At 43.7% G+C, this 13,431-nt stretch overlaps 1 long non-coding RNA gene across 1 annotated transcript in view; it reads left to right on the forward strand.

Moving 5' to 3' along the window:
* LOC114487877 (uncharacterized) overlaps positions 1 to 12,386 on the forward strand; it is a 37,785-nt gene extending 25,399 nt beyond the window's left edge. Inside the window, exons 6-7 of the long non-coding RNA XR_003683392.2 lie at positions 9,339 to 9,483; positions 12,152 to 12,386. This is a non-coding gene — a long non-coding RNA (uncharacterized lncRNA). The remainder of the gene's footprint in view (positions 1 to 9,338; positions 9,484 to 12,151) is intronic.
* The last annotated feature ends 1,045 nt before the right edge of the window (positions 12,387 to 13,431 follow it).

A 13,431-nucleotide genomic window follows, 5' to 3' on the forward strand; every position in this document is an offset into this window, starting at 1 on the left:
GTTTCATTAGGTCCCATTTGTTTATTTTTGTTTTAATTTCCATTTCTCTGGGAGGTGGGTCAAAAAGGATCTTGCTGTGATTTATGTCATAGAGTGTCCTGCCTATGTTTTCCTCTAAGAGTTTTATAGTGTCTGGCCTTACATTTAGGTCTTTAATCCATTGTGAGTTTATTTTTGTGTATGGTGTTAGGGAGTGTTCTAATTTCATTCTTTTAGCTGTCCAGTTTTCCCAGCACCACTTATTGAAGAGGCTGTCTTTCTCCATTGTATAGTCTTGCCTCCTTTATCAAAGATAAGTTGACCATATGTGTGTGGGCTTATCTCTGGGCTTTCTATCCTGTTCCATTGATCTATATTTCTGTTTTTGTGCCAGTACCATACTTTCTTGAATACTGTAGCTTTTTTGTATAGTCTGAAGTCTGGGAGCCTGATTCCTCCAGCTCTGTTTTTCTTTCTCAAGATTGTTTTGGCTATTCGGGGTCTTTTGTGTTTCCATACAAATTGTGAAATTTTTTGTTCTAGTTCTGTGAAAAATGCCATTGGTAATTTGATAGGGATTGCATGGAATCTGTAGATTGCTTTGGGTAGTATAGTAATTTTCACAATGTTGATTCCTCCAATCCAAGAACATGGTATACCTCTCCATCTGTTTTTATCATCTTTAATTTCTTTCATCAGTGTCTTATAGTTTTCTGTATACAGGTCTTTTGTCTCCTAAGGTAGGTTTTAGCATGGCATTCTTAAGAGATGGTGACATGATGCTCCTGACTATAGCTGGGGACTTTTATAGGGAACTGGGATCTGTGGTTGGACAGGCAGAGTGTGGCCAGAGTGTTGGATGAGAGCTAGGGAATGTAAGTTCACCTTACAGGGAAATCATTCTTGAAACTGATTGAGCATTAAAATAGCTGGGGAGAGTTAAGAACTACTAATGCACAGACTTTGTATTGGTTTGCTAGGGCGGCCATAACAAAGTACCATAGACTAGGTGACTTAAACAATAGAAACGTATTTCCCACAATTCCGAAGCCTAGAAGTTCAAGATCAAGTTGTCATCAGGGTTGATTCCTTCTGAAGCCTTTCTCCTTGGTTTGTAGACGGCCATCTTCTCTCTGTGCCTTCACGCTGTCTCCCCTCTGTAACTGTGTCCAAATCTTCTCTTCTTATAAAGATAACAGTCAAACTGGATTAAGGTCCATCCTAAACAACTTATTTTAATTTAATTACCTCTTTAAAGACCCTATCTCCAAATACAGTCACATTCTGAGGTACTGGGGGTTAGGAATTCAACATATGAACATTGCAGGGGGAACACAATTCAGCCCATAACAGACCCCATCCCCAGAGATTGATTTGAGTGATCAGGAATGGGGCTGAGGCTTTGGTAAGGAAAGCTCTGTTTTAATGTATGCCCAGGAATGAGAATCACGGCTGTAGGGTCTACAGTGTAGGCAACTGGGGCAAAAGCTGGGGACAACGTGAGCAGAGTTGTCCACTGGTGACAGCCTTGCACTCCCCTACTCTCACCGGTGGATGTGTCACCGACTAGGGTTCTTGGCCTTCCCCAGTCAATAGAAATTGACAAGAGGCCAGACAAGAAATTCAGGCAACGCTTTACTGGGGCCCCTGCTGCCGCAGCGGGGAGCGAGAGCAAACAACATGTTCCCTCCCTTGCTTGCTCGCTCCCTGATGGGGGGCAAGCTTGTTCCTTATATGGGGCGAGGGTACGGGTGTGTCCAGGGGTCGGGCCAGAGGGGTGGCTTAGGTCATTTGCCCACCCGTCTGGTGGTCTTTTATGCAGGGGGCATGCGCAGTGCCCTGCTTTTGCTCCCAACGTCCTGTTTTTGCTCCAGGCTCTTCAAAAGTGGCCGTTGGGTATTTTTGGTCTCTTTGAATCTTTTGGGTCTAGAATTTGCCCCAGCATGCACACTGTTATTTTTAGTCCCATATAGTTTCTTTGTATTTTGCTGCTCAAGGAGAGGTGTGTCCATGTGCAAGCACTGCAGCACTGCAGCAAAGGGTCCCACGTCCCAGCAAAGGCTCCCAGGTCCCAGCCTGCCTCAGATGGACTTGGGAAAATTACTCAGATACATTGAGCTTCAGTGGTTTCATCTGTGAGTAAAGACAACACTCTGCCTGCCTTCAAGCTTGAGGCTTCTTCAAGTTCTAAGACTTCTTATTCTGGAAGCAGTTGTAAGGTCAGTTGATGGTGGTGATGATGGTTGGAGGAGATAGGAAAAGAGACAATTTTAATGTGCTATGACCACCATTGCAGTGACTCCAAACCCCTGCCACCATTATTACCATTAGCAACTTCATCAACATCCCTGGGCCACCTCCATTATCATAAGCATTATCAGCATCTCCACTGCTCTCTCTGTGCCTTCTCTCATCAGCCCTCCCCCACTGGCATCAGGAGGGGCAGCTATAACAGCCGCCGCAACAGCCATGGCTTCCATGTCAATGGAAACACAGGCAGTCACATTTTAGAGCTGGATCACTTAGACCAAGTTATTAATTTCGAATTGGATGAAACTAAGGTCCAGAGAGGTTAATTGACTTATTCAAGGCCACAGAACTGTTAAACAGAAAAGCTTAGTCCAGGATCCTACCTTCTGACCTCACATTCACAGTCCTTTCTACTGGCCCAAAGGACCTCGTCACAGCTCAACAGTGGGGAGGCGGGGCTCGTGGAGACCCCACTGTCAGAGGTTCCTGTTCCTTCCAGTCAGGAGCACATCATCACGGAAAGCAGCCCCCTTAACTGCAGGTCCCCTGTGCCTGTGCTCCATATTTCCCTTTCCAAGGGGCTGAAATGCTCTGATTTAAGGGTGGGGCATGATCCTTCTTTTAATTTTTTGTTAGGACTTGGTCAGTAAACAGTGACATAAACCCAACCCAACAAGGACTAAGCAAAACAAAAACTTATTGGCTCATGTAAATAGGAAGCCCAAGGGCAGCTCTGGCTTCAGGCCAGGCTACATTCAGGGCTCGCAAAATGTAATCAGTGTCTCTCCTTCCGGTACTGCTAGCGTCCTCCTGACTCAGTCTCAGGCTCTCCACGTGTCACGGCAAGCTGCCAGCTCCAGCCGCTGAATCCTCTAGGTTTCTGGTACAGGAGGAAAGACGTAGTCCATTTCTCAATAGCTCAAACCAAAGCCATCGAATGAAATAATTGAAAACATATTTATTGAGGGCTCACTATGCACCAGAGACTCTTCTATATGCTGGGGGTACAGAGACGAAGGGACGGAAGAGCTGCTGGTGTTCGTGGAACTTTCACACCAGGGTCTTTGTGGGCTCTGATTGGACAGTCTTTGAACGTGTGCCCTCTTTGAACCAATCACTGTAGCCTGGAGATGGGATGTCCTGATTGGCTTGGGCTGGGTCATGTGCCCTGCTTAAAGAATGCAAGCTGTTTCTTTTTGATTGCAGGCACTGTCATAGTTAATGCTTGCGGTGTGTCCCCCAGGGCATAACCCTGGGACTTGCCCATAACAAGCAAATGAGAAATGATGTCAAATGAGTGAGTGAACTCAATAAATAAGCAAAAGAGAGAAAGTGCTTGATAGGCAATTGTATAAAGACACATTCAAAGGGGACGAAACCAAACAAATCAAACCATAAAATGATGCCAATCAGAAAAGGGAAATAATAGTCACTGTAGATGGTTTGCTAAAAAACATTTGCATGGTGTGTTTCTTAGCCGGACAAGAAAAATCCTGCTCATTATTCAGAGGAGCATTAGAAAGGAAACTGAAGTTGTGGTTACTTTCAGAGTTGTCCCTGGGGTCGACATACCCAGGGGTCACCCTGGGCCTCACACTTTGAGGAGATTGTGAAAGAAGAAATGGAGACAGCCAACAGCCGGCAGATGAAATATGTTGATGTCATTATGTAAGTGTCTGCCACCTTCACCTTTCCACGTTCACTGTCTCAGCCTGCTATGGCAGCTGGGAAACATTTCTCCCCATTGTCTGATGTTCTTGGGCACAGCTTCTTAGTTCCTTTCATAGAGGCTGCCCTTGATGTTCATTTTATGCAGATTTCAACTGGTAAAAAAGTACAAGGCAAGAAAGACGTCTAGAAGAAAAATGTACACCTCAAAAACTTGTTAGCAGATGAAAGAGCCTTTCATTGGTCCTAAATTCTAGAAGTTTGTTTCTGTCTATCTTGTACAAACCTAGGTGGGTCAGCACTTGCCGGAATGTGTGTAATTTTTGTCATTCCACTACTCAAGAAACGACATGTAGAGAACACATCGGAAGAGGCACACTAAATTATTAAGAGAGACCTACGTTTGAGCAAAGAGCTCAGAGGAGCTGGAGAAATGAGCAAATGCTATGAATTCATGAAGGGCATATAAAAAGATGCCTATACGTAAACTTGTTCATCAAATTCCAATAGTCCCAAATAAGAGGGGCGCCCATGAATTCTCAAAAGGCTAAAAGAGTTACAAATGTTACGTGTGAGTGATTTCACAAACAATGATGGCAAACACATGGAATTCATTACCTTTAGATGTAGGGATGTTGCGGAGCACAGGCTCCGGACGCGCAGGCCCAGCGGCCATGGCTCACGGGCCCAGCCGCTCCGCGGCATGTGGGATCCTCCCAGACCGGGGCGCGAACCCAGTTCCCCTGCATCGGCAGGCGGACGCGCAACCACTGCGCCACCAGGGAAGCCCATATCATTGTGTTTTGTTTTGTTTTTTTAACATCATCATTGTGTTTTAAATTTGCATTTTCCTCATGGCTACTGATATTCAATAACTTTTCTTTTGCTTTTTTGCCATCTGTATTTCACTTTGGTGAAGTATCTGTTGGTGTCTTTTGACCATTTTCTAACTGGATTGTTTGTTTGCTTTTTTCCTGTTGGGTTTTGAGAGGCCTTTATGTAGTTTTGATACAACGCATTTGTCAGATATGTGACTTGCAAATATTTTCTCCTAGTCTGCAGCTTGTCTTTTCATTCTCCAAACAGGGTCTTTCACAGGACAAAACAAGTGGAGGTTTTAAATTCCCATTTAGAAAAGCCTGACTTCTACTTGAGAGTGCTGAACAGGGCCACTCCATTGGTTATGGCTCATGAGGGCAGATCACGGGTCTAATTCCTGTTTGGCTGTGCTCACTCAGCTTTACAATAGCTCATCCACCATGGGCTTAACTCTATTCAGTGGCCACAGGTCAGTGTTTTTCAGGACATCACAAAAGGATGAGCTGAGAAAGAGTGGTCCACTGCTGAGAGAACAACTTGAAGGCAAGTCCCCAGTGATCCGGAAAGTGATCTGTAGCATCACCCCCTTCTTAGAAAACTGGAAAATGCACCATCATCAGTAGAGAGTGAAAGCCTGCATTCAAAATGCCGGGAGACCTCTCGGGCCATTTCATCACAACATAAAGCAACAAGCAGATGTGAATTCATTGGGTGAATTTAACCAATACAGAGAGCCAAAACACACATGGAATTCCAAATCAGAAATAATCTCAAGTTGGAGGCATCTAGTGCCCTTGTCTACAATGATTGCTTTCACCACATAAAAGTCAAATCCACTCCATGAGGCAAATCCTGCCTGGGCTCAGATTGAGGGCTGCTGCCATGGAGACCACAAGAGGGGAGATTTTCTGACAGGCTGCCGGCATGAAAGGAATGGATTACAGCTCCATCTTATGTAAATTTCCACTGGGGAGAAAAAAGATTAAAAGGAAAATAATCGTGCTTTAGTCATTCTCATTTAGGGTAATAAGATCCTTTAATTCCTTCTTGGAAAAAGAGGCAACAGCTGTCCTGTCATAAACGCTAAGACACTTTCCTCAACATTTTTCAGGAACCCAATCTTTAGCTGAAACTTTGACCTAATGGTTGCACTGAGTTTATGTTTTTAAGAGGAAGATAGATTTTCTTTAAACATATGACATAAGCCCATTGGCCCCAGACGTGAAGAATTAAGAACGAATTGTACCAACCTCAGTTTCTGAAGTGGACAGAGAAATTTTATCCTTCCTGCCTCACCATGTCCAGGCCAAGTGGGTCTGAAGGAGGGTGAACTATTAGGTAAACACTATTTCACAAGGTCATCAAGTGAACGTTGGATGTTTTCTCCTACAGACTTTATTCTCTTTTCACTTTGGCTGCAACACCCAACTTTCTTGTGGGATGCACCTGACCCCAGCTCTCAGACCACCTGGTCACTTTAAGTTACTCTAATGAATGACCGTATCTCATTTACACAGCTTATTGTTGTAGCTGCTTTATTATTATCATTATTATTATGGAACTGCTTCTCAGGCAGGGTAACCTGCTCAAGGTATCAAAGCTGATAAGTGGGAACCTCCGGACTGGAACCCTGGTGGTCTTATTCCAGAGTCCATGTATGCAAGTGTTCCTGCTCTGTGTTTCTGCCAGGTCGAATGTCCCTCTCTGATCTCCACCTATTATTATCCCAGAATAATAGCTCCTCTTAGTTGTTTTTTTCAAGGGCACAGAAGAAGTATGGAGTGTTTCTTAAGTGAATCATCTAGAGAAGTTTATCTTATTTTGGGAATTCTACCGGCAGCTTAGGGTAGGGGAAATTTTGTTTTTCCCTGACCCCCTCTAGGTTCTATAAGGAAGAGAAAAAGATGGTGAGGGGATGAGATAGAAATGATTGTATTTTCTCTTTGCTCAGGTAATGGGGAAGCAGCTTGCAAGCTGTGAAGTTTAGAGTAATTCAGGGAACCGAACTTGAAGCTGTCAGGGATGGTGCCCAGTGTCTAGGTACACCAGCCTGTGGGCCCAGAAAGAGCTGGAAGTCGAATGCGTAGCTCAGATCCTCAGGAAGGTGGTAGAGCCAGGACTCACGTATCAGAGGCATTTAATACGCACGAGAGCAGGGGTTGTGTCAGTTTTGTTCACTGGCTGGATCAGCTGGATTGGTTCCTGGCCAACATCCATAAACACTTGTTGAATGAACAAATGAATGAATGAATGCCAGCAGATGCTGGCAGGACTTCTATTTCTTCAGTCGTCATGAAGGTGAAGAACATCAAAAATAGGAGGATTTAGACACTCCTCAGGAGTTTTCAGCTGCCATATATCCTGACTTCATACTCCTAATAATTATGTTATTTAATTCAATCTTTCTTTTTAAAAAGTAACTCCCTTTTCTTTCCTTACCTTCAGATTTCCATCCCACCTGCTAGCTCAAGTCCTTTATGGCCTTTATGTTATTTAATTCAATCTTTCTTTTTAAAAAGTAACTCCCTTTTCTTTCCTTACCTTCAGATTTCCATCCCACCTGCTAGCTCAAGTCCTTTATGGCCTAAAATATCTTACCTTGATCCTGTATTTTTGTCTATAACCTCCCTTTTAGTCAAATTCCTTCAGTCATTTATAGTTTTGTTTCCTCCTCTTTTTCTATGCACTTCCTCAAACCCGTTGCTGACCACTCCCATCCCCCTGCCCCAAGTCCCCACAACCCCACCAAAGTATTATCATCAATGTCCAACATTTTACCAACCTAGTGAAGATATTGCAGTTCTTTATATTAATGAAATACATAATACTTTAGTTGCATTTGAAAGAGCTGCCCATTCAGGGTGAAAATGATAGTTGTGACATCATTTGATTCTGATTCTACTCCTAATTCTCTGACTACTCTTTGTTTGAAAGGTTTCTCTTCCTTTGTTTACGTGGTAGGTGGGGTCCTATGCAGTTCTGTCTTCTGGCCACTGTTTGTCTTGCTTGCTTCCTTACCTAGGCCCTGTGTTTTAGCTCACGAATGGTCACATGATCCAGCCAGGCCAATCAAAGTCTTCCCTGGGAGTTTTGTTAGAATTATCAGGAAGCCAAATTCTCCTTTCTTGGAGACAATTGGCTTTAAAAATCACATCAGTCTGGAGCTGCCAATGACTATTTTCTCTAGGAGCAGAGAGCTAGTCTGAGAATAAAGTCAAAACATGGGAAAGCAGCATGGAGAAACATGTTGTCATCATGCTGCTCCTGGATCTAGCCATATCTGAAGCTTAAATTAATCCTGGATTCTAAAGTTATATGAACAAATATATCCGTTTTTAAAAGCAGGTTTGAGTTGTGTTTCTGACACTTGCAACCAAGAGTTCTGAAAAATATACCTTCCACCATCTTCCTATTTCCAGTGTGGTCCTCACATCTACAACTTCTCCACTCTGCTGCCAGAGGGATTAATATAAGATGTACAACTGGCAGTGCTATTCCCCTGTTTAATATCTTTTAATGGCTCCCCAGAGCCTACTCAGGGGAGGCAAACTCAAAAGTCTTGAGGGAACAGGCAGATGATGTAAATAAGGGAAGCAGGCCAGGTGGAATACAGTAGAAAGAGGTTCATCTGGAGATAAGTGCCGTGTCTCCAGCCAGGACATTTATCAGTGTATTCAGAATGCAAACACTGTGCCTGTCAAACGCAACACATCTGAAGGTTGGGTTTGGCCTCTGGGCTCTAAGTTTGCAATGTCTGGCCTATGTTGCAAGTTCAAGCTCCTGCACACAGTCCAGGAGGCGTTTGCAGTCAAGCTGCTGACAATTCCGCAGTCAAGCCGCTGACAATTCCCAAGACATTTCCCGCCATTAGATGCTCTGGTAATACTAAACTGGTGCCAACATTTTTTTCACTGACCTGTGCTTTTGCTTATGCTGTTACTTTACCTGGATCCTCATTCCACCCCCTCCTTCTATCATCATCTTCATCTTGCTAAATCCAGCTTGTTCTTCAATATTCATCTCATGTGTTATCAGCTCCAGGGGTCCTCCTCTTGACAAGACATTTGTCCTTCCTCCATGCTTTTACAGCTGGCCATATTCTTCTCTGTCACTGCATCCAATATGTATGCCAGACCTTGTTGATTGCTTACTTACAACCATTGCTTCTCCCGTTTTTTGTTTTTGTTTTTGTTTTTTTGCGGTATGCGGGCCTCTCACTGTTGTGGCCTCTCCCGTTGCAGAGCACAGGCTCCGGACGCACAGGCTCAGCGGCCATGGCTCACGGGCCCAGCCGCTCTGTGGCATGTGGGATCTTCCCGGACAGGGGCACAAACCCGTGTCCCCCGCATCGGCAGGCAGACTCTCAACCACTGCGCCACCAGGGAAGCCCCACTTCTCCCGTTTGCTTGCTGGCAGAATTTGCCTCTCTCAACAAAGGCTGAAAAAACCTGATACTCTTTCCCAGCCTGCCTTGCAGCTAAGGTCTGGGATGTGATCCAATCCTGCTCAGAGGGTTTGGATGGGAAATCAGCTAATGGACTCTTGGGAAAAATTTACCTCCATGGCAACAAAGAAGCGATGCAGAGAACGCCCTTCCTTTTCATTTCTTCCATTTAATATAGTTCTATGAGGAGTGATGTTTGGAGCTGCAGCAGCCATCTTGCGACTATGAGGATAAAGCCAAGAGAGTCACGGAGAGGGTGAAGCAGATCCCTGCAATCCCTGAGCTGCTGAAACAACTTGGGAACTTATCTTTCAGACTTTTTGGTATGTGAGATATAGTAATAACAACCTGTTGCCTAAGTCACATTTTAGGGGCTATTCTGTCACTCGCAGGTGAAAACATTCTAAATGAGTCAACATATTATGTTCACATTGCCTTTGTGCTTTTCTTTTCTATTATTCTGTAAGTTATTTGTGGAGAAGGATGATCTCACACTCATATTTTTATCACATGTCTAACACAGAGTAGGAACTCAGTAAATTAAAAACAATTTTTATTGAAGTATAGTTGATTTACATTGTTGGGTGACTCAGTTATACATATATTTTTTTTTTCATATTTTTTTCATTATGATTTATCACAGGATATTGAATATAGTTCCCTGTGCTATACTGTAGGACCTTGTTGTTTATATATCCTATGTATAATAGTTTGCATCTGCTAATCCCAAACTCCCAATCCTTCCCTCCCCCAGTATCTCCCCCCCGCCAACCTTGGCAACTACAAGTCTGTTCTCTATGTCTGTGAGTCTGTTACTGTTTCATAGATATGTTCATTTGTGTCATATGTTAGATTCCAAATATAAGTGATATTATACAGTATTTGTCTTTCTCTTTCTGACTTACTTTGCTTAGTGTGATAATCTCTAGGTCCATCCATGTGTGATGTTCATCAAAGTATTTATTTTTCCATAATTTTCCCACTAGGAACTGCAGTAAACAGTGTGTGCCAGACAATGTCTGTCCCATTTAGGAGATAGCCCCTAAGTGTTGGGGAGTGGAAATGTCAGTGAATCATATATGGGTAATCCCCTGGGGATTTAAGGGAATGAAGGATCTGGTACAAGTATAATGTCATCTCAGTGGAATTGACTAGTGCTATTCAAATTGTTTATTCAGACCTTATGAAAGCTTACTGCAAAGCCTAACACGTATATCAGATGAAAGTTGCATTGGTTGGATAAGGGAAGAAGTGCTGGGTGCTGACATCCCCCTCCTCCATGCTGGACCTCTCTCATGTCATGCTGTTGTCCCTAAGGCCCCTTTTCTGACCCTGTCCCCAGGGCTCAGTGAGACAGAAGTGAAAGCTGCTTTCATAATCAAATCCATCAAGCGCCTTGGACTTCTCTTGATCCTTAGCTACTGCCTAAACTCTGTCACTAAAAGTTGGAGGTTGCCCTTAGCTACTTGGAGGCTTGTGAGATTCCATTTTTATTAAAATGTTTAGAGCATTACACTAGCTTTGGCTAAAAATGGTGCAGCAAATCAAAAAGGCACAGTTACTTTGGAGAATCCATTTGGCAGCCCCAGTTCTCTAAGTACATACATTTAATTTTATGGTTTGTTATACAAATCATTTGAACTCATCGTATCAGAGGGAGCCCATGTATTTTGGAAACTCCTGTAAACTAAGAGCAGACATTCTTTGGGCTGTTTTGTTCTTACTTGTAAGGGAGAAATGTCACTTTAGATTTCAACGTTGACTCACAGAGAAGCCATTTCCCTTTTCTCATTTCCACATCCATGCTAACTTAAGTCCTAATTGCTTCAGATCTTCTTGGCTCTGAATTTTAGATAGCGGAGTCAGATCTTCATGTAATCCAGAGTCTCAGAGTCTGCAACTTCTGCAGCCAGGAATTGCCTTATGTAACAGTATTGTTAAGGTGGAGAGTTTGAGCGGGGGTGAGTGTGGAGGCAGCTATGGTGATGACATTATTCCTAGATCATTAATGACCCCGACACACGAAAAGCCATGTCTGAGTATGTGTGTGTGTGTGTGTGTGTGTGTGTGTGTGTGTGTGTGTATTTTCTAAGGAGAGGAGGTTAGATCATATTTACATTCTTTTTCATGGTCACCACTTTTTTACCATGGTGTTTCAGAAAATTTAAGTCTTCAGCTTTGATGAATTACAACCTGTGGCCAACAAACTCCCCTATATCCTCAAACTCTTGGCTGAGTTCCCCTCAGTTTTCCCTGAATCGTGTCCCTTCTCCAAGGAAACAATATTCTTGAAGCTCCCTTGATTTCAGTCTGTTTTTTCTCCCATACCCCATGTAACTCAGGGCAGAAAGATACTTTTTGTTTCCTCTTTCATTAACAACAGGACTTTGAGATCTTTATACTAGTCCCTTCATGTTATAGCTCCTTTGCAGCCCATGTCATCTGTCCATCCATCCGTCTCTTGACCCACCCACACATCCATCCATTCAACAAATATTTGTTGAGCACTTTCTACCAGGAATTTTTCTAGGAGCTGAGGATACAGTGGTGAACAAGCCGAGCATGTCCCTGGTGTCACAGAGATGACAACAATAGCCAAATAAACACTAAATACAAAAAGGGTCAGAAAGTGAAAGTGCCATGAAGAAAAATTGCAATGGCCATGAGACTGGGCCTCTCAGATCTCCTTCTGCAGGGCATGTGAGTGACTGAGAGCTCCAGCAGCCACGTTCTGAAATCCATTGCTGTGCTGCCTGGGACCCTGCTTCACAGGGTCTGCTCTCTGCCAATAACCGAGCATGGCAGGGACATTAAGATGGATGCAGGGCTCGTTGATGGGGAGCTTTAGCTTGAGTACTCTCTGAAGGTCTTGTGGAAATTTTCTTAGAAGTGTATTGTAGTCTAAGACCCTCCCCCCTCCCCTCCCTCCCTCCCTCCCTCCCTTCCATCCTTCCTTCCTTCCTCCCTTCCTTCCCTCTCTCCTTCACTCAGGAGCAGACCTTCACTGCAGCTCTTCCAGCCCATCCCAGTTACAGTAAGTCCCCTACATATGAACCTTCAAGCTGCGAGCTTTCAAAGATGCGATGATGTGTTCCATCAGCGTCAGGCGTGAGTGAGATTGCAGATCGCCCTCCGTCTCCTATCGCTGACGATCCTTCAGCTCCACCATCTCCCCTCTCCTCCAGTCGTAACTCTTCTTGCCTGTTCACTCGATGCCAGCCCCTATACGCCAGCTGTTGTACTGCACTACTGTACTTTTCAAGGGACTGTACTGTAAGATTAAAAATGTTATCTTTATTTTGTGTGTGTGTTTGTTTTTTATGTATTATTTGTGTGAAAAGTATTATAAAAGTACAGTACTATATAGCCGACTGCTGTTGTACTGCACTACTGTACTTTTCAAGGGACTGTACTGTAAGATTAAAAATGTTATCTTTATTTTGTGTGTGTGTTTGTTTTTTATGTATTATTTGTGTGAAAAGTATTATAAACCTACTACAGTACAGTACCATATAGCCGATTGTGTGAGTTGGGTACCTAGGCTAACTTTGTTGGACTTACAGACGCACTCTCGGAATGAAACTCGTTCGTGTATAGGGGACTTACGGTGCCTCCTTTTACTTTCTCATGTTTCCCCTGATAAAATTGTGCATTTCTTATCCCATCTTGGCATCTTTTTCCTAGAGGACCTGGACTAACACAAGACTAAGGCAGCCTGAAAGAAGACTTGGAGGGGGGGGTACTTTAGATAAGTGACCAGTAAAGGCCCCTCATGACAAGTGACGTTTGTTTAGGAACTTGATTGGAGTGAGGGGATGATCCATGCAGACACCTGGGGGAGGTAGCCTTCTGGCAGAAGGAAGAAGGAAGAGCACATGTGGAGACTTTGAGCCTTGGCTTTCTGAGGGGTCCCTTAAAACTGCTGAGGCGTGGGGAGCAAGATTAGGCAGATCTCTGGGTTCCCTCCAAACTCACTCCCATTTCGAGTGGCTCTACCTTTACCTGCTTTGCATATTTGGCTTCCCCGAAAATTTTAGATGAACAAAAAGTTCAGGTTTAAAAAAAAATACTCTGAAAACCAGTGTTCTGGATGAACTCTGTGATCTCTGCCCTACTTTATGACTCTATCAGTTCATTGGCTATGGGAAGAATGGGCAGTGGAAGAAATTGCCTCTATTTGGAAGCCTAATTGTTCCACAGAGATACTGGATTAGTGTGAGGCAGGTGTAGATAAGGGGAATTAGAGGAAGTGATTAAAGGACTTGATGCAT

The sequence above is a fragment of the Physeter macrocephalus genome, chromosome 15 (genome assembly GCF_002837175.3).
Source record: "Physeter macrocephalus isolate SW-GA chromosome 15, ASM283717v5, whole genome shotgun sequence".
In the NCBI taxonomy this organism is placed as follows: Eukaryota; Metazoa; Chordata; class Mammalia; order Artiodactyla; family Physeteridae; genus Physeter; species Physeter macrocephalus.